Source organism: Leptodactylus fuscus, chromosome 3 (assembly GCF_031893055.1).
Source record: "Leptodactylus fuscus isolate aLepFus1 chromosome 3, aLepFus1.hap2, whole genome shotgun sequence".
Taxonomy (NCBI): Eukaryota; Metazoa; Chordata; class Amphibia; order Anura; family Leptodactylidae; genus Leptodactylus; species Leptodactylus fuscus.
Window position 1 is genome coordinate 232,893,762 of NC_134267.1, and position 21,816 is coordinate 232,915,577.

Below are 21,816 nucleotides of genomic sequence, written 5' to 3' on the forward strand. Positions count from 1 at the left end.
CTTCTTTATCTATTCATAAAGTTAAACAACGTATCAGAGAATTCAGGGTGATGTAGAGAAGAAGTAAAGACACCTAACGGAATTTTTTTTGAGTAGACATTGCCTTTAAAAATACCGTATATACTCGAGTATAAGCCGACTTTTTCAGCACAGTTTTTATGGTGAAAAAGCCCCCCTCGGCTTATACTCGAGTCAGGGTCCAAGGAGCATAGAGACTTGCAAGGACCTGCATAAATTAAATAAAGGGGGAGGTCCTTTAGTGCTACTGCTCTGTGATTGGCTTGTCATGTAGGTCACGTGACTGTGATGTCATCAAAGGTCCTGCAGCCACTAGAATGTAACACCTGCAGATAAGTCAGTGGCCAGGATTCATTGTGTCTTATAGAAGATGTCTGTTGTATGGAGGAGAAGAAGCTACAGGAAAGTAAAAGTAACACACAGGTACCTGCTGGGGTTACCATGCCTATTAATGTCAGGCATTTGGGGTTATTAATTTGTTTCAGTAACTCCATGTGCCTCACGTTAATAGCAGTTAACCCCATCATGTCCCTCATATTAACCCCTGTGTGCCCCATATAAGGGTTACTAATATGTGAGAGACATGAGGGTACTAATAAAGGACCTTAATTATGAAGATACCTAATTATTACCTCCATATGTCCCACATATCAGTAACTCTTATGTGAGGCACACGGGGGGTTAATGTGAGGGACATGATGGGGTTAACTGATATTACTATGATCCCCATGGAGTTACTAAGCTGTAATGCACATGACCAGACTTTTTTTTATCTGCAATGGTGGATTTCCCCCCCCCTCGGCTTATACTCGAGTCAGTACATTTTTTTTGTAGTAAAATTAGGGGCCTCGTCTTATATTTGGGTCGTCTTATACTCGAGTATATACGGTATATAAACATAACGGGGATGGAATAGCAAACTGAATTATAGTCCTTTATTACACAAATGGACAGATATGGTGTTCTCTTCATTGCTTAAATCCCTTGTTCTGGCCCTTTGTCAAAAATGTGCTCCAGTGGGTGTTTATTCTAAGGCCCCATTCACACTGGTATATTTTGGTTAGTGTTTTGTACGACCAAACTAGGGGTAGGTCCAAAACGTGGAAGAAGTGCAGATCTTTCCATTATATTATATTTTTCTGCTAACTCCTATTGAACTAACCATGCAATTGTGTATACCGTAATTGTTTGTGATGTCCAGTTGAAAAATTTTGGCCGTGGTCCACTAAAAATATAAAATGATGGCAGGATTGGCCAAATTTGGCTAATCCTATGCCCAGTGTGTTCTTTTTTTGTCTTTGTTTCCTAACCTGGCCATTATGCCGGTGACTTGGCCATTAAAGAACCTTCCTCTTCTATCGTCCAGCCACTTCTTGGTGCTTTTTACTTGTACACTATACAATTTACTTGTGGACTAAGTCCCAACGTAATAATTGAGAGACCTCCTAGAGACGAGCGAATCTCCACAAATTCGTTTCAGATTGGTCTCTATTTGGTTCAGATAAATTTGGTCCAATTTGAAATTCCCCTGCAAAGTAATTTGTGAACTTTTTTTTTTTTGGGGGGGGGTGGGGGGGGGGTTATGTTGCTCTCAAGGATCGAGGGTACCCAATCTAAAACAGTCAAAGACCGTTTTAAGCTTGAATATGTATATTTACTAAGATGCCTCTAGCTGATCAGTGACCTGGCTGTCCATCTGTAGATGATGTTGTCCTTTAGTTTACATGGCTAACTGGGAAAAAAAACAATCTACAGGGGAGGCACAGGGAGAGAACAACGTAAGAGCTGCTTGTACAGACACTATGATATTTTCATATTAGTAGTAAGGCAAGGTTCACATCTGCGTAGGAAACTCCATCGAAGATTCTTCCAAAAATCCATGTGGTCCCGAATGACAGAGACTCGGACGTTAGTGTGAACCTATCTTAACCCATTAACTACCATGATCCCCAATTGGGGATCGGTTACTTTAACTCACCTATGAACACCATCTGTCATTGAGGAGTAGAAACAGGACATCCACGTGCTCCAGAAGGATGTCACCTGTGATCGGAAACCTAAACTGACCACGTGCGTGCATTGCCTTGCACACATAAGGTCATTTTCACAGAGCAGTTCCTGTATTATTGAAAAACAATTTGGGGCAGTGAATGGGTTAATACTGAATACGCCCAGTGCAGACAATACTGAATAAAAAATATTACTCTTACCCATCCTCCTACCTCCAATCCTTCAAAATAGAGTCCATTTGGGAACCTAATCCATTTAAAAAAGCGGCTAACCACGGAAGCCCGTGGACCCAATAGACTACGCCGCAAGAGGGCACACAAAACAGAAGGCGTGGGACAACACCGGAGCAACGGGGATAGATGACTATACAATTTTATTTTATTTTTTCGCTGCATAGGTGAAGAGTCTGGTCTATTCACACAGTGAATGCAGATGGGAGGGGTTGATTCTCCTCACAGACTCCACACATGTCTATAAACTGCTGAAACTTCACATTCTGCACATCTCAAAGGTGGTGGTTACAGGTGGGATATTATTCACAGACAGCAACAGCTTTACTAACTGTTCTCATGTATGCCTCTTTTCCTGTGTCAGGGAGCTTATAGGCTGCATCATGCCTACATGTATTTGCAGGTCAGTGTTTCTATATCACCTACAGTAGATCACCTATATTATGCTCCCATGGGCTTTTCTCAGCTATTTCTTTGCTACAGTGCAGTTACTCTTGGCAGAATTACATATAAATAAACCAGTATTAGTAGTAATGGATAGGGGAGGGGCAGATTGCTCCTTATTGTACACATACCCTATCTCAGAGACAAATGTAAAATGTGTTGCAGCCATAATGTGATTATTAGCAGCAGAAAACTGATAGGACATCATGTATGATGGGTTATATAGCCAGAGACAAGGTATCCAGCATGACCCTGCATATATTTCAGCGTTTCACACAGGGATTGGCAGGAGGATGTTTAGCAGGTGAGAACACTAATTCTTAAAGAGACAGGAGCACACACAGAGGTAGACAGATCTAGGCACAGAGCACCTGCTTGCCACTGTGGGATATAGTTTGACCCCTGTGTGGTTTTCAAGCTTTGCATTGAATCTGCAGCAGTGATCAACATTCTGTACGTTCCAAACCCACAACAAAAAACACTTTGCATTGCGGGATTTTTTCCACAGTGTCTGGATGGGATTTGTTTAAATCCATCCGATTCTGCCAATGGCTAGCCTGCTGTGCACACACAATGTGTGACCCCGGCCTTAGGACTTAGTCACATGTCTGCTTGTGTGTTAGTCGTGGACAGTTCACGATCCTGCTCATTTTGGGTGCAGCCAGTCTTTAGTATGCCTTCCAGTTGTGGTCATCGGTTCATGAAAAAGACATCAGATTGCTGGAGAGCGTTTAACCCCTTGCTGGTATCTGCCATAAGAGTACAATGGATGTCAGCCCTTTAAATATGGTACTACAATTTCTTTGATGTTCTTTTTTCTCGGCATGATTCCCGGCTGATGACCAGTTATAAAGTGAACTTGTTTGAGTATCTTTTCGATCCTGTTTGGGTTGATTTTTTTTTTATTATTATTTAATTTCATTTTATATTTGTTATATTTATTTTATTTTCTAGTTAATATATTTTATATTTATATGATTTACTAGCTGGTACCCGCGACTTTGTCTGCGGTGATTGTAGAAGTGTGTAAATGCAATCGCTGGCAAGGTTTTAATAGTGTGTAAAAGGTCTGGGATATGAAATGTAAGTTGATATGTTGTTTTTGTAGTAAGTTAGAGAATACGTGAGACTTTTTGCATGTAAAAGATTTTTTATTTCACCTGGTATACGTCGGTGGTGGAAAGTGTATATATTGTGTTTGGGACAGAGGTATTTCAAGTTAATATAATGCAATGCATTGCAATACTAATGTATTGCAATGCATTGCCTAATTGTGCCAGTGCTATTGCAGGCTATGTAGCATAGCATAGCATAGCATAGTAACCTGCCGGCGGCAGCGTAGCTCAGTGTAGCCGGCGGAGATCAGGTGGAGGATGCCTACGCACAGCAGGGGACAGACCGGAGGCGCGGTACAGGTAAGAGAAGGCGGCGGAGGAGGGAATGTGGCCAACAATGGGGGACATGACGGGGGTTTGAGCAGGCTATGTTGGCCGTGCGGCTCAGCGCGGTCCAACTCTGAGAAGGCGGCGGAGTAGGGAATGTGGGCAGCAATGGGGGACATCACGGGGGTTGAGCAGGCTATGTCGGGCGGCTCAGCGCGGTCCAGTTCAGAGAAGGTGGCGGAGTAGGGAATGTGGGCAGCAATGGGGGACATCACGGAGGTTAAGCAGGCCATGTAGTTCATGCGGCTCCCGGGCACCTGCTACAGCGAAAGCACCGGCATGCGCCGTAATGGAACGGCGTGTGCTGGCAACGGAGCCCAGCCAGTAGAAATGAAGTCAGCGGTGCTATGGCAATAAGCGGCGGCTATGGTGGGCGGTTGGCATAGGAATATCAGCGGCATGGGCCATACTAACGGGGTGAAGTGCGGTGCAAGTTAGTGAGAGGTGTTTGGAGGAGGCTAAGCAGATAGACAGGGTACGGAGGGAGATGGGGAGGATTATTATGGAGCGTAAGGTGTCGGTCCAGCGTAGTATACAGGCCAGAGGTCCTGGCAATGCAAGAATGGTATGGCCACTTACCAGTGTCGGGCCGGTGGATAGATCATAAACAGCAGGGAGGTGAGAGTGGCGTGTTGCGGGGAGTGTTGCGGCCTGGAGCCAGTGGGTCGGGTGTTGCTGTGTAAGCTATAGGCGCAAAATGGTGGCGTGCTGGCAACACGTTGTCTATGTGTGTAAGGTGCGCATGCTCCTGTGAAGACAGTGGAGTAGTGTGGTGGGCGGTGCCGTGGATCCTCCTAGTGGTGGGGGTCAGTAAAGATGGCTGGGCCGGAGAGTGAAACAGGTCGGCTCCTGCAGTATCGTTACGGTTAGTGTGAAAGTGCTGAAGTATATGTGAATGTGATTGTGTGGGGTTAGGGGCTAGGCTGTAGAGGGGAATGTGAAGTTTTAGGGTTTCCTATGGTCCAAAGTGTGTGAGATTGCAGAGATGGTGGTGTGAGTTGGCTTTTTGGGTGGGTCCTGGGAAAAACGTATGTGCGTTATTGTGACGAAAAGTAGCCTATTGTGCAATCGGGTGTATTAACTATGTTTGTGGAAAATTTGAGCCAAATCGGTCGAGCGGTTTTTCCGTGATTGAGGAACAAATATCCGAACATGCAAACATCCAAACACACAAACCCACAAACTCACAAACTTTCATTAATAGGATATGATTTTTTAAAAAATATTTATTTTATATAATATTTTATTGTTCATATATTTTACTAATTTTTATTTTATATTTTATAATAGACTAATACTGTGTGCCTGCATAGAAATATTGACAGCCCTGTTTGGACAAAATGCAAAGGATCTTCTATTTTTTTTTGCCATGCAGTTCTGTAGTTTACCAGTAGGTGACGCACAACATCTATGATGGACTGTGTGCGGCATTCAGTAGGGCTGAGTACAGAGGTACGGTAAGGTCTGTGTATAGCACTGATAATATGACTATACCTGTTGTAAGCCGATGGCTGGTCAGGTAATGGAGAGCGTGTACATCTCGCCCAGACTACTCAGGTGGGGGAGATGAGAAAACTCCAGGAGTGTTTGTTCTCAGCAGACAGCTTTCGTCTGCTGAGTATTTTGGTAAATGCTCAGTATTGGGCTGGATTTTTGGGAATGACAGGTAGGATTGATAGTGGGACCTGTCATTCCACCCCCCTCCAGTCCACTCTTTGGGGATGTTCAGCAACGACCCCATATATGCTACATGTAGGACCCTAGTCCGCCATAGATATGTGAGCGACTTTCTGTTCTGGCACAATAAGGAAGTCCTGAGTACGGTAATACATAACATCTATAAATGGGACGGTCTATAACGTCCATATGTCTTATGTTGTAATTCAAGACTCACGTTACACCTTAAGATTAGTGATATGAGTCCATTGAGTATATGGACATACGAGAGTCCACGACCTTGGCGTGTGACGCAGTAGACGCCTCCGACCTCTTGACTTATTGCTTAGAAGATTCCATTAAACCATATTGGAATTCTCACAATGTGTAATTACCGCCGTCACGCCTTGTAAGATCAGCAGTCTGTAGGATCAATACAGCTCACCTGGCCATTAACCCTACAGATTGGGGCACCTACACACTGTATATGTCTTAAAGGGAAAGTAGATTTATCAATATCTTCCATGCGCACCCATTTGTTGGCCCCAAACCAATCCATGTGTTCAGTAGTAGCCACAGCTACATATGTATGACCCAGTGCATCTACTATTGGGTGGCAATGCAAAAATTTCACCACGGTTATCTCCATTGGCACATGTTTCTGCAGATACTGATGTAGTCTCATGAAGTTTATATTATCTAGGGATGGAGGGTTCAGGATCTCCATCTTTTGGCGGCTACAAAGAATATCTCTGGCCCTGTCCTGCAATACATAGACAAACCATTGGTATGAGTGGACACGGTGTAATGCCTATTTTTTCCTGGGGTGGCGCTGCAGAAATTTGAACACTTCCTGGATTGCAGATAATCGCAAGTGAAGGTCATTTCTAACAAATAGAGATAGTCCAAAGCAGATAATAATATTATATTTTATCTATATAGTGCCAATATCTTCCGTAGATCTCCTATAATACAATTGTATATCACCCATACATTCATTCACGGTTTACACTATAGGCAGTGACGTGCACAAGGTCTCAGGGGTAGCGTGATTCATTCACTGAAGGACCAGAATAAACCTTGAGATTGGTCACCTTGAAGGAAAATGGTTGTTATTAATCACTTTCTCCCGGGACCGAGCAGCCAGGCTTTACATTACAGCCTTTCCAGTTCAATGAACCCTCCAGCTCTGTGTATAAATAATGGCGTTACCAAGAAGATTAAAGGACTGACCCTGGTACTAGGAAAGATAGATAGATAGGAGATAGATAGATCGATAGAGAGAGAGAGTGAGGGATGGATGGATGGATAGATAGATAGATAGGCGATAGATCGATTGATAGATAGATAGATAGATAGATAGATAGATAGATAGAAGATAGAGAGATATGAGAGAGATAGATATAGATAGGAGATAGATAGATAGATTAGATAGATAGGAGATAGATAGATAGATAGATAGATAGATAGGAGATAGATAGATAGATAGATAGATAGATAGATAGATAGGAGATAGATAGATAGATAAATAGGAGATAGATAGATAGATAGATAGATAGATAGATAGATAGGAGATAGATAGATAGATGATAGATTAGATAGATAGGAGATAGATAGATAGATAGATAGATAGATAGATAGATAGATAGATAGGGAGATAGATAGATAGATCACAGAAATAGAACATAGAAGTGATAGATCATAGATAGATAAACTAAAGAAAAGTCTCTGTACTGGGATAGATGATAGATATGAGATAGATAGATAGATAGATAGATAGATATTATCAATTTAGCCTTTGTTGCTATAAGGTTACCTTGCCAAGCTGTGAAGCTTCTGCAGTTTTCAGGGCTCTCCTATGTTGAGGAGGGATATATAAACCCCATTCCTGCTGATCCAGGTGCCTGCTATTGGTTATACTTAATGAAGCTTCCTTACCCTGATCACTTATCCTGGACTGTTCTTTGGCTTGTTAATGGGAATCTGCTTGTCTTCTGATTTTGGCTCTGACCTTACCTCTTGGACTGACTTTTTGGCTTGGACACATTCACTTTTTTTATTCATCCCCCTGGTTTTGATCTGCCTTGTAAGTTTAATGTGGGTTCTGGTTTTCTGTAGTGATATGTTGGGCCCCAAATTCAGCTCAAGTCCATCTGGCTTCGCAGTTGGCCCAGGTGAAGACCTTTGAGTTGCCAGGATGTCTTAGCAATGTGTGAGAGTTAAACAACTTGTTCTACTGATTTCTGTTGTCAGCCAGTTCTTGCAATTTCCGGTTTTTGCTCCAGAGATTCTATCTTAACAGATATGAGATAGATAGTTATCAGATAGACATATAGATACATGGATAGATATATTAGATAAATATGATATAGATATCAGATAGACATAATAGAAATAGATTAATTTTGGAACCTTCCTTTAGATCTTCATCTTCATCCAGCTCTCCAGGATCTCAACTATCTACAATATCTTTCTTATCTGACTCCTAGTTATCAACATTTCTTCTTCCATATCCAAATTTCCTTCTCTTTACCTTTGACTTCTCCTCTGAACTGGGGATCAAAGATCCTCTACAGTAAATGTATTCCTGGAGATGTATTCTCCTTGATCAGAAAGCATTTGGTCCAGAATACAAGGTTTACATCTCACCGACTCCTCTCTGATCTTCTCTGTCGATCACATCTAATTGTCATGGCAAGTGTCACGGTTCTTCTGGTTATGAACATTTGCTATGCTCTGACTTTCACTTCTTACCAATCTTGGCTATAACTTCAGTGTTGGGCTAACGTTCTTGGACCCACCCTCCAACAACCCCTAGGAAATGGACCATACTACCCTTCGAATTTGGTTGTCTTCTTCTGGACCATTATTGTGTTGGAGTCTGGGCCCACTGGAGGATTCTCTAGTCCTCCGGTGGGCCAGGCCGACACTGTGTGTCTTCTGGTTACATCTTGGATTTTCCATAGTGCTTCTTCCTGGTATTGACCATTGCCCTACACGTGGATTTATCACCACGTCCTTGCTTAACATCTTCACTACTAAAAATACCCCCTCCATGCTGAATTACGGCGGAAGGAATAGAAGGTCCCATAAGCTCCACTACCTCGTATATCCATGCCAAGATGGTTTTGGTACTTGAAGTTTCATCTTTTGTGAGTATTGTATTACATGACCATGTTCGGACCCTACACGGTAGATGTTAGTCCCTTGGCTACACCCAGAGACTATATTTTGGGTAAAATGTTCCTCAATTTCTTCAGCTTTTAGATGATATGTCTAGATCTTGACGTAACTCCTTCTACGATAATCTTTCATCAATATTTTCTCATCTAACATAGTCCTTCCTATATCTCAGTGCCTTGTATTATGTCACATTGTACACACGACTCATGAACTTGGCAAAAACATCAGTAATGGGAGGTGACAAGATAAGAAACCTTTGGGTCATTTTAGGAAAGCTCCATGTTTAACCAACTGTGAACTGTTTTTGGAAAGATTCTCTCTCCAGGAAACCTAAATTTCATGCAACCGTACAGCAAACGGAAGTTTAATAGTCTTTGGGTGCTGTGACCCTTTATAATACACTAAGAACAATACGTATTTGTTGTCCGGAGAGAAACGGGATACCTGGAAGGCAGCAGAACATTGTAAGAAGATCTCTCCGCTCAGAACATTCAGATCTGCAAGGATTTACTTTGGCACATAACAGCATGGGTGTAACACCAGTGGTTTGTGCCGGTATGCTACAACTCCCAGCAGGCATGGCCACCAAGGATCCCTTTCTACATGATGCCCACTCCCTGCTCCTCCCCAGTCCTTGCGCCTGCATTTCCTGACTCCACCACTTCTATTGGGTCTGCCTTTAGGATGTACATGCGTTTCTTACAGCATAAACACAACGCGTTTCGGGCAAGGGATACCATTTTTCAAGTGCAAAATATGACAGGTCTTTTCTTTTACAAGTCTCTACCTACATCCATCATGAGCATCCTCTTATGTACTGGCCTTCCCCATGGGACCACTAAGGCCCAATCACTGCCCCCATCCTAGAGCACATAACGCGAACAAGGAAGCTGGAAGAGACCCCAGAGAAAACTGGACACGAGGGTACCCAGAAAAGGTGAAGGAAGGTGAGTATAAGGGTAAGTTCACACGGAGTTTTTTAGAATACGGCCTCAAAACTCTGACCTAAAAGATGGCTCCCATTGAAATCAATAGGAGCCGCTCAGAAGCGAAACGCTCATTCTGCAGGCTGAGTTGCCTTGTGATTCGGCCTGAAGAAACTCCATTCATTGGGAAACTCCATTTATTGGGCCTAATCCGGAGCGGAGGGCGTAGCTGGATGCCTATAGAGGGTGCAGTAGGACCCTGAGGGCCCCAAATTGTCCCATTGCCATATACAATATACCACTATTCTAAATGCTGCAAGTTAGCTTGGAAACCCATTACGGATTTTGCATTGGGGCCCAGAATTTTCATGTCACACCTCTGTTGTCGAAACACAGTCTGGAGAACCCCTTTAAGGCCTCAGTGTGTTACATGACAAATTATGATAGTTTGCTGTTAAATTCCAGAATTTATATAGAGGTTGATTTTTGTAATTTGACAGTCATGAAGCCTCGGAGCAGTCTGATAAACCTCTATAAGGCTATAAGAGATGAATCTTTTTGATTTTATTATATTTTTTTCACCATTTTACAATAGTATGTCTCTTTTTTTTGTGTCTCTTAAACTCTGTAACCCAAGAAAGTTCTGAACATTTTGTGAGGAGACCATCGCGTTCCTTCCACAATGTCCAGCTGTCAGGACAGCAAGTAACAGAGAAGAGCTGGAGATACAAAGAGGATTCACGTCACGGGCTGCCGCCTCTTCATGGGAAGCTTAGAACAAACAAATTGGACAAAAACAAGCAAAAACATTGAGATCTGGGTTAGAAAGACTTGGCATTATCCAAAAACAGCGGCATACTTTGTCATTGACTGTCTGGTGTTTTGCCCCAGCTCCCCTGACGTGAATCAGCCATCGATGCAATATCGGACACTATTTTTGGATAAAACCAGCCCCTTTACATTCACAAACTTTACGTTTTTTTGACTCTTCTTCTTGGCTTACAAATATTGATACAAAATAGAGATGAGCGAGTAGTATTCGATGGAATACTACGGTATTCGAAATACTCGTACTCGATCGAGTACCACTCGCTATTCGAATGTAAAAGTTCGATGCAGAACCAGCATTCATTGGCCGAATGCTATACAGTCGGCCAGTCAACGCTGGTTCTTCTCCTACCTTTAGAAGTCTTCTCCGTGCAGCTTCCCCGCGGCGTCTTCCGGCTCTTCATTCACCCTGCCAGGCATCAGGCCTGGCCAGAGCCGACTGCGCATGTCCGTTTGTAGTGCGGGCATGCGCAGTCGGCTCTGCCCAGGCCCGATGCCTGGCAGAGTGAATGAAGAGCCGGAAGACGCCGCGGGGAAGCTGCACGGAGAAGACTTCTCGGAGGATCCAGCCCGACCCTCACTCGTGGACTTGGTAAGTATAATTTGATCAAACGTTCCTACCTCTGAAACGAGCATTTTCCCCCCATAGACTATAATAGGGTTCGATATTCGATTCGAGTAGTCGAATATTGAGGGGCTACTCGAAACGAATATCGAATAGTCTCCATAGACCACCATTTTTTGGGGGGTCTTTCTGATAATTTCCTAATTTCCGGTATTAGGTCATCTTTGACCATCTCAATAGAACTCAGCACGTTATGGATTGCGCCAATATTTGCTCATAGTATTCGATCTTTTTTAGTTTGCTCTTTGAAGTAATTACTAGAGAACACAAAGCATGCAAAAGAAAAATCCAGTAGTGACGACGGGACCCTGGAGGGTGTATCTGACACGGAGGGATGTGATTGGCTGTGGGCTCCTCCATAGTGTCCTATGTAATGCCAAGTTATTGTATACACAAGACTGCTCTATAATTAGATTGTTTGCCGACGTCTTTCGCGCTCGTCGGATCCTTCTCAGGTGTGCAGAACTGCTCCGAGCCTGCCATTGTTGTAGTCTGTCTGCACAACTCCATGTAAGGAGCTCATAAGGCATATGGCAGGTTGCTTAGATGTATCTGAGATTGTGAACAACCCCCGCGCCAGAAGTCCAGAATTGGGATGTGAGTCCCTCCGCACTATTCGGAGAAGTACCCTGAAATGTGCTCACCTTGAACCCCATCTCAGCCAACACCAAGGTTCCTACTATAGAAGGAACGCACCGCAGCACACTCCTACAATACACACATAAGGAACCATACAGGAAACATACAGAGCAAGTATGGTGGGTAGTACAACCGCCTTACACGTCCTGGGCCATCTACATCTTACAAGACAGAGTCCATAACCTTCACTCAAAACTTGGAGTGTACCCGTAGCAAATCCTAATATCTTAATTCCTCACAATTTCTGGAAGCTGAGATAGGGGGCGCTGTTTGGTTGGGTCCTTACACATGAGAGCTGACCTAGTGTCTGTATTATTTCAGCACTGTATGGCAGTATTTTTTCTGCACTGTATGGCGGTATAAATTGAGCAATGCATGGCACAATTATGTGTACACTGCATGTTGAACACTATATGATGGCAGTATCATTTCTGCACTGGATAGAGGTATTATCAGAGCACCCTATGGCAATATTATTTCTACACTATATACTGTCATACAGTGCTCAAATTCTACCGCCATACTGTTCAGAAATCATTCTGCCATACAGTGTACAAATAATGCTGTCTTTCAGTGCGGAAATAATACCGTCATACAAGTAGAAATAATACCGTCATACAATTAGAAATAATACCGTCATACAATTAGAAATAATACTGTCATACCATGCTCTAATGATATAAATACACTTTATTATTGTATAATTTTGGCGGTATGGACATTAGAGAGGGGTGAACAATTACAAGATTTGTTTTGTGACTATTTACAAGCTTTGCCCACCTTTTAATTTTTGGAAGACCCCAGAATACATGTATAAGAAGTAAGGGCCCAGGGGAGGTGCAGAAACAGAATATTACACCGCTACCTTCACCTCTCAAGCGAATTGTGAATTCTTCTATGCACCTTGTCCTCGCTTGCGTCGTCCTTGTGCTATGGTGGTCATATGTGTTTTCTCGGATGGCAAAATTGCTGCTTACTTTGGTTGCGACCACTGATAGCCTCAGTATTGTCCGGTAAAGCGATATAGTGATATAGGCCGACCTAACATCTCCCCCGATCTCAGCTACCTGGACCACTCCCTATGACACTTGACATACCATTCCCAAAAGTTACCTCCATCCCCCTACATTCAAGATGTCCAGGGACAACACGTTATACGTTGGTAATGACCTCACTCCCTCACTCGTGACTGTTTGTTCTGTGCAAATATTTTGGGCCATTTCTGTTGCGAACGTGTTTTCTCGACAGGCTGACAAGGGCTTGGGTGCTGGCACAAGATGAAAGCATTTCTACTTCCGAGCAGAAGCAAACAAGGATTTCTTTGGATCCTGTGCTGCTGAAAGATGTCCAAGATGTTTGTTGAGTCTGCATTGACCGTGGAGGCTCCTGCGTTACGTAACTCTGTTTAGCGTTCCTTCACGTGGGACGTAGATTCACCTAGATTCATAATATTAAGGCTTGTTGGCCTCCCCCGGCCTCTGTCTTGGTAATTTACCCTCCTGTGGACTTCTATTTCCCACAGTGGTCACCAACTTCACTTAACTTCTGAATGGAGGTAGCTCCAAGCTTTCAACCTTGGCAGTTCCACCCATGAGCAGCAGCAATGGACCTCAGAAGTGGTGTGACCAGTGGTCCAACCCTTAGTAGACAAGGGGGTCAAGGTACCACAATGCCCTTGGGGACCAGAATTGAACTGCCATGTAGATATCACAATGAGGCTGTATCTAATAGGCACCCTTGACTATATTTGACGTGGGGACAATCTGATGGGTCATTCAAGAAGGTTCTCCATAGGTTGTGTCTGGTAGTGCAAAATACACGTGAAAGGAACTGAGTGGGGCAGATTTATTAGGCCTAGTATACCAGTTTTCTTGCAAAGTCTGAAAATTTGGGGTATTTTTTTGCTACCCTTGCCACTTTCCTGCAAAGAGAGCATGCCCATCAGCCCTACATCAAAAATGAGCTGACGTAGATTTCCCTCCAGGCCGGAGAAGGATGCCGCCTCTGCCGCCGATGGAGCTATGAATAACACCAGTCTTGATAAATCTGCCCCCAAAATTTCCACTAATATGAGCAGGACATGACTGTACGTACCGACCTGGAGCCTCTATAGACAATCATTACTCCAAGGTTACATAATTCCACATTATGGTTTAGGAGACGTCGGCGCGGCTGTACTCGGCGTAACGTCTGTTCTTTGCTATTTTTGCTTTAATCACATTTTTAGCTGAAGTCTATATTTAGCCGCTCGTACTTTCTGCAAAGACCAGCATGTGGAACGGGAGATAAGACTGCGGGCCCATAAATCAGGCCCCGCACCACTAGGCCCGTCCTTGAGAGCCTCTTCTTATCTGGTACATGGCAGCTGCCTATAGGGAATCTCTCAGGACAGAGCTATAGGATGAGTATCAGTCTGGATGTTATATAGAGAGAGAGATTCTGCCCCACAAGTCACAGAGTGATATATAATGGAGTCTAAGCCAGGAATCTTATGCACATTGGGGTGAATGACAACCAGCTGGATCCTTACAATGTGGTTGTATGTTATGTCCAGGAATAAACTTGTTATATTTATTGTGTGACTTCACTGTGCTTCGTATGACATCACCCGCAAATCAGAAATTACCCTGCTACATAGACTGTGTGACTTCACCAACCAGATACCTACCTGCTACATAGACTGCGTGACTTCACCGCACATCTGTGACATCACCAGACACTTATTTGCTATATATAGACTATGTAACTTCACCGCACGTCTGTGACATCACCAATCAGGCACTTACATGCTAAATAGACCGAGTGACTTCACGTCTTCACATATATGACATCACAATCCAGATACTTACCTGCTACATAGACTGTGTGACTTCACCGCACATCTGTGACATCACCAACCAGATACTTACCTGCTGCATAGACTGTGTAACTTCACCGTACGTCTGTGACATCACCAACCAGACACTTACCTGCTACATAGACTGTGTGACATCACTGCACATCTGTGACATCACCAACCAGACACTTACCTGCTACATAGACTGTGTGACTTCACCGCACATCTGTGACATCACCAACCAGACACTTACCTGCTACATAGACTGTGTGACTTCACCAGACGTCTGTGATATCACCAACCAGACACTTATCTGCTGCATAGACTGTGTGACTTCATCGCACATCTGTGACATCACTAACCAGACATTTACCTGCTACATAGACTGTGTGACTTCACCGCACATCTGTGACATCACCAACCAGACACTTACCTGCTACATAGACTGTGACTTCATCGCACGTCTGTGACATCACCAATCAGACAGTTACCTGCTACATAGACTGTGTGACTTCACCGCACTTCTTCTGTGACATCACCAACCGGAGACTTACTTGCCAAAGACTGAGTGACTTCACCGTATTTCGCCCTTGGCATCACAGATATTGCTTACCTACCTGCTACTTAGACTGTATAAGTGCATTGTGATCCTCCTACGACATCTCCAACCAAACAGAAACTAGCTTCATGCATAGACTATATGACTTCACTATGCTCCCTTTATGACATCATCAAACAATCAGACTCTGACCTGGATCAGCTCCCTGATCCAGTCAATCAAATAAGGGACAAGGAAGGAGGGCATTTCTGTGCAGTGCAGACCGTAGCACACTCGGTGCACCAAATTTCTCATTTGCATATTGTGCAACAGAAGCCTAAATCATCATGGAGAAAATGCTTTATATTCAGATGAGCCTGACCTATCTAAGGCTGGATTCACATCTACATTGGAGACTCCGCTGCAGATTCTGAGAAAAGTCCTGCAAGCAGGGTCGGTGTTAGGGGAAGGGCAAACTGGGCAATTGTTCAGGGCCCCCATCCCCAAGAGCGCCCCCAGGATCCGGTTGCTCATTTTGCCCAGGGCCAGAGTTTGTCTAAAACCGGCCCTGACTGCAAGGACTGGTGCAAACGAGGTGGAATCCTGGTGGATCGTGTTATAGTTTATGATATTACAGTCATGCCCTAATCCCCATTCAAGCCAAGAGCAAATCAGGAAGAGAAGTGATTGCACCTAGTTAGCAAATAAACCCTCCAACAATAGTGTAGTGAGTGCTATGTGGGATATGTAATACTGCGGCACTTGTGGAGATGAGGAGACACTTGAGTTAAAGTACCGTAGTAGAGAAGTGTAGTAAGGTGAGACCCAACGGAACTTGATGTGGTAAAGTGGCACTTGAATATTTCTGAATGACATGGGTCGCACATGTTCTCATTATGTGCCATCATATATAATCACATAGGTAGCTAAAATAGTATCGCCCTTCAATAACACATCGGATTCCGATCGGCGATCGAGTAAATTTCACGATCGCGATCGGAATTCCGATCCCGATCTTTTCCGTTGGTTATTTCCCTCAATGCTTGGCTACTGGCCAATCATTGTGGTAAAAGCTATAGTATCAGATGAGCGAGCACTATTCGAAACTCCCGCACCCATAGGAATGAATGGAAGCAGCCAGCACGCAGACTTTGCCAGCGTCCGGCCGCTTAACCCCCTGAGTGCCGGCTGCGTCCATTCATTCCTATGGATTTACCGCAGCCTGCCACTCTTCTGCTTTGTCCCTGTTTTACTGTATACTCAGCTCTGCTACATCTGAGATGTAGCAGAGTCCAATATATGGCACAGCCGGGAGGAAACAGAAGAGTAGATAGTATCTATCTACTCGCGAACTTCGCTCAACTTGCCTGCACAGATCTGCTGCCGCTGCTGCTCCCTGTTCTTCTCGCTCTTCTTCTCTCTCCTTCACATGCCTTCAGAGCGCCGTGCACGCCCCCGCCTCCCTAGACTAGTGTTAGAGATGCTGGGAGAAGGCGGGGCTTGTGGCTTAGGAGAGTGTGGGCGGGGAGACGTGAGTGCATCACTCACATCTCCCCGCCCAGTTCCTGCCCACACTCACATCTCCCTGCCCACACTCTCCTAAGCCACAACAAGCCCCGCCTACTCCCATAATCTCTAACACTAGCCTAGGGAAGTGGGGGTACGCACGGCACTCTGAAGGCATGTCAATGAGAGAGGACCAGACCGAGAAGAACGGGGAGCGGCAGTGGATCTGTGCAGATAAGTGGATACCAGGGGTGCTAAGTAGCCGGGGGATTTTTTTTTTTAATCACTACACAGTGTGGAATCCAAAAATTTAAACAATGTTTAGACTCCATGCTGTGTAGTGAATAGGATCATTTTTAAAATCCGATCTTCGATTATTGATAAAAAAAATCCCATTGACTTGCATTGGGATCGGAATTGAGATCACCTTGCAGCGATGGAGTCCTGGGTTTGAATCCCGCCAGGAACAAAAAAGAAAAATGTACATTGTGATCCCTATATGGGGCTCACAATCTACATTTAAAAAAAATAAAAATTCAGGAAGCTGGAAAAGGCTCCAAGAGAACGGGGGTCCTGCCCCAGATACCACCATAGAGCTGGAAGAAGAGAGTAAGACTGTTTGTTATGTTCACTCACCTTTTCATGGCCTCCACTTATTATAACTTGAGGTCTTAAGAGACCTTAGAATATAATAACGGTTTGTAGATAGCGAACCCCAAAAATATGGCTTTTCTCCAAAACCCAAAATTTTGGCAAAATTTGTAGCAAACTGGATCATTATGTTTCAGAATTTTTGATGGTAGTCACTAACCTGTGTTGCCCTAGTTTTGTGTGTTTTGTCCATAGAGGATGATTCATCGTTATCGGAGGTTTACATTGTGTATACAGAGCACAGTTCTGAGACGTTTATCAGGTCTTCCATAGTCATGACCAAAAGCAGTGACGGAGCTCATATAGGAGATGCTGAATCATGCTATAGCTGCACATATTCCACATACAACCCATCCCTTCCCCGGTGAAAACCTAGCTGTAGCCTGGAGGACAATACCAATCTACAGGTTTATGGAGGTCCAGTTTTGTTACGAGTGATCCATTTCGGATCGAACCAAATCCAACCCAAATTTTCTAAAAGTTTCAGGTTTGACTCGACCCAAAACTTTGGCTCTTTTTCAGCCTTGAACCAGAAGTGAATGAAGGATTATGAAGATTGTTTCCCTTAGTCCTAACAACGGCACAAGACCCCATATTGTGCCGCTGGTAGGACGACAGGGAACGAAGGATTATGAAGATAATCTTGTTTCCCTTAGTCCTAACAGCGGCACAATATGGGGTCTTGTGCCGCTGGTAGGACGACAGGGAACGAAGGATTATGAAGATAATCTAGTTTCCCTTAGTCCTAACAACGGCACAAGATAACATATTGTGCCGCTGGTAGGACGACAGGGAACGAAGGATTATGAAGATAATCTTGTTTCCCTTAGTCCTAACAGCGGCACAAGACCCCATATTGTGCCACTGGTAGGACGACAGGGAACGAAGGATTATGAAGATAATCTTCTTTCCCTTAGTCCTAACAGCGGCACAATATGGGGTCTTGTGCCGCTGGTAGGACGACAGGGAACTTATTATACTCCCTTCAGACCCAGAGTATAAAGTTCTCTGGGTTACATTCTGGCCTCCAGAATCATGTCATGTTCCCCGTGGTCACACGTCATGACGGTTAAAGCCCCATTGGGCCTCAGTGGTGGCCCCAGAATACATGAGGTCACCCAGGAGGCCAGAAGAGATGAGAGAAAGTGAGTATAACTGTTTGATATTTTTTTACATCTCCCCTGGGTCTTCTTTTATTATAGTCTGGGGTCTGAAGAGACACGAGAGTATAATATTGTCACGTGCACTTCTATCCCAACAAGTTCGGCCCAAAGCAAATCTTTGGGCCAACCCATCCAAACCTGAAACGAAACAAATCTTCAGAGGTTCGTCCATCTCTAGTCATGGATAAACACCAGCCCCCTTAGTGTATTGTACAGCTATGGTATTATGTGGGCACTGTATACAAATACTATTTAACCCTAGAAGGCATTTTCAAGAGACTAGTGAAGGCCAAACCTCACCCGCCATTTTTGTTTCTCAACTGGAAGCACTATTATACTCAAGACCCCAGAGTATAATAAGTGACGGCCCCACTGTCTCCTAGGAATCCGATCTTTACCCATGATCTTCTATGGTCTCTTCCTTCACTTTCTCCAACATCACATGTCTTGGGTAAACCCCAAAATATCTGGTTTAGCCAAACCCGTAATTTTTAGAAAATTCATAATGAGCCCATTATGTAGGGGGTCATTTGTGGGCGATCATAGACGGTGAACAAGATGGTGCCAGAGATCCATAGAAGAAATTTCAGCTATATTTGGTGAAAGTCTAAACTGAAGTAAGAGCACGGGGCAGAGATTATCTCTCATTGCAGGAAGTGACTATCTAGAAGGTGACCATTGGTGGTCATTTACACAATGACTCAACAGATGACTGATCTTTCTAGGTAACTACACCCACACCTACAACTATGCAACGTTCCCCAAACATCCTGGAGTCATCCACAAAAAATAAAATAAAAATGGAGGGGGGTGACCTCCCAACATCCTGGAAGAGTGAGCAAGTCTTCTAGGCCAGCAGAATATTTCCTTATCCACTGGTCTCATAGTTATATTAACACGTGGCCATTGTATGCACCAGTGAGGTCGCATGATTGTAACATATTGTGTCCATTACGCTCGGTTCACACCAGCACCCGGAGTCCGTTCTGAGCTTTCAGAACCTGTCAGACCAGGTCCGGCCGTGTGCGCCGGTGAGCATTTTATGTAATTTGATACTTTGTGGAGCTGCAGTCCATCTTTGGAGACCAAGATGGATTTAGCAATGTTTTCAGAGTCAACTCATTAAGGGAGGGATGGAAAGGGAGGGTAGAGAGATTAATAAGTAGAAGAGGCATTATATTATTATTATGTTTTTTAATAAGCTATGTTATTCGTTTTATTATTACAAAGCTGGTAGGATCAGTGACTAATGTTACCGGTCTCCTACAATATCATATTAGCCGCAATCGACTGACTAATAATAGACATGACCTGTATGAGACATCGTGCGCAGAATGTTCAGCATCTATATACGTGGCATTGCTGGCTTACATTTCATAATCAGGCCACCATAGCACAGGATACATTTACATACATGAGGACCGACTCCATATCTGCAGACGTGTGGAGCCATTACCTCTTACATTCAAAGGAATGGGTCAAAACTAATACAGTGTGGATGAGAGTCACAGAGATCAAAATTGCAAAGATTCAAAAAAAAAAGTGGCAAGGGGAATGAGCATTTCAGATGAACTTTCCTGCAACTTGTGTGCAGTGTGTAAATAGTAATTTACATCCCATAATAGGCTCTGCTCTTCTGTTTCCAGCAGTGTTGGAATTTTCTCTCTAGTCCCCACCATTCCTGAGCTATTATCCGTTAGCAAAATTAGCTCAGTGTGTGCTGAAGCTGTCAGGTGGGTGGTTCTCGTTTGAGCGCCTAATTAGAATATTGAAACTAAGAACTTATTGCTCAGGAATGGTGGGGGCTACAGAAAAATTCCAATTAGCTATCCAATTAGCTCAGTGTGTGCTGAAGCTGTCAGGTGGGTGGTTCTAGTTTGAGAGCCTAATTAGAATATTGAAACTAAGAACTTATTGCTCAGGAATGGTGGGGGCTACAGAAAAAATTCCAACTGTGGCAGAATCAGTGGAGATTAAAGGATGCGAAAAGGTGGAGATGCGAGGGGTGATGAAAGGTCCCTTCAAATTAAAATAATTTATCTGCACCGACGGTCATGATTTGCAGAGATCTAGAATAATGGGAAGTAAAATGTTGATACTTTTTTTTTTTTTCCTAAAAAAACAAAAAAGGGGCAGAGTCAAAACTCAAGTATTCAAAGAATATAGAATATATTGTTGGGAAACTAGCTCAGTAGTGGTGTGGACCCAAACAGTCAAGACGGGGACAAAAAAAAAAAAAAAAAAAAAAAAAAAAATATGCAGCAAAACCCGGCTTATTTAACCCCTTCAAGCCGAGGACATTTTTTGATTTTTGAGCCAGAAAGGGAATAAAGAAGGTATTGTGACTCCATCCCATAGTACGACATCGCAGCTGCTTCTGCTAGAAGGTCACGTCAGGATAAAAGGAGTACAGGAAACATCGGAGACATGTTGTGCACGCACTGCGCTATTCACAAGGCTTTATGGAAGGGGCAAATCGCTCCACCAGGAATGTTATACTGTAAGATTCCCCGGCAGATTGAATAGGCCGAACTGCTGTACAAGGCTTAGTCATGTGGCTATGTACGCTGTACTTGGGGGGGAGGGGGTGGAGAGAAAAAAAAAAAAAAAAAAAACAAAACAAAACACAGAAGTGGATTTTAGCTTTGGCTCAAATAACACAGGTTTTTTTGGACCGGCTTTTGACGTAGAATCCACCTAAAAAAAAAAAAAAAAAAAAAAAAAAAAAAAAAAAAAAAAAACGCCTCCCATTGACTTCAATGGTAGCCGTTCACTACTTTTTTTCCGCTAGCGTTTCTTTGCTGCTTGCCATAGATTCCGTGGCAGAATCTGCTGCGTGACACTCCCTCTTGACTAGGCCCATTCATTTGGGCTTAATCCAAAGCAGAATGCCGCGACTGGATGCCAATACGCTAAACTGGCATTCATGGCATTTTTTTTGGACCGGATTCGGAGGCGGCCTCCGCGTCAAAATCTTGTCCCAAAAAACAAAAAACAAAACATAAAAACCCATGTGAGCTCAGCCTAAGGGTGCCTTCACATGGCATAGCGCACCGCTCCGAGCGTGGCGCTTCAAAACAGAGCCCATTGAGCTCAATGGGTGCCGATATATGCGCGCTAC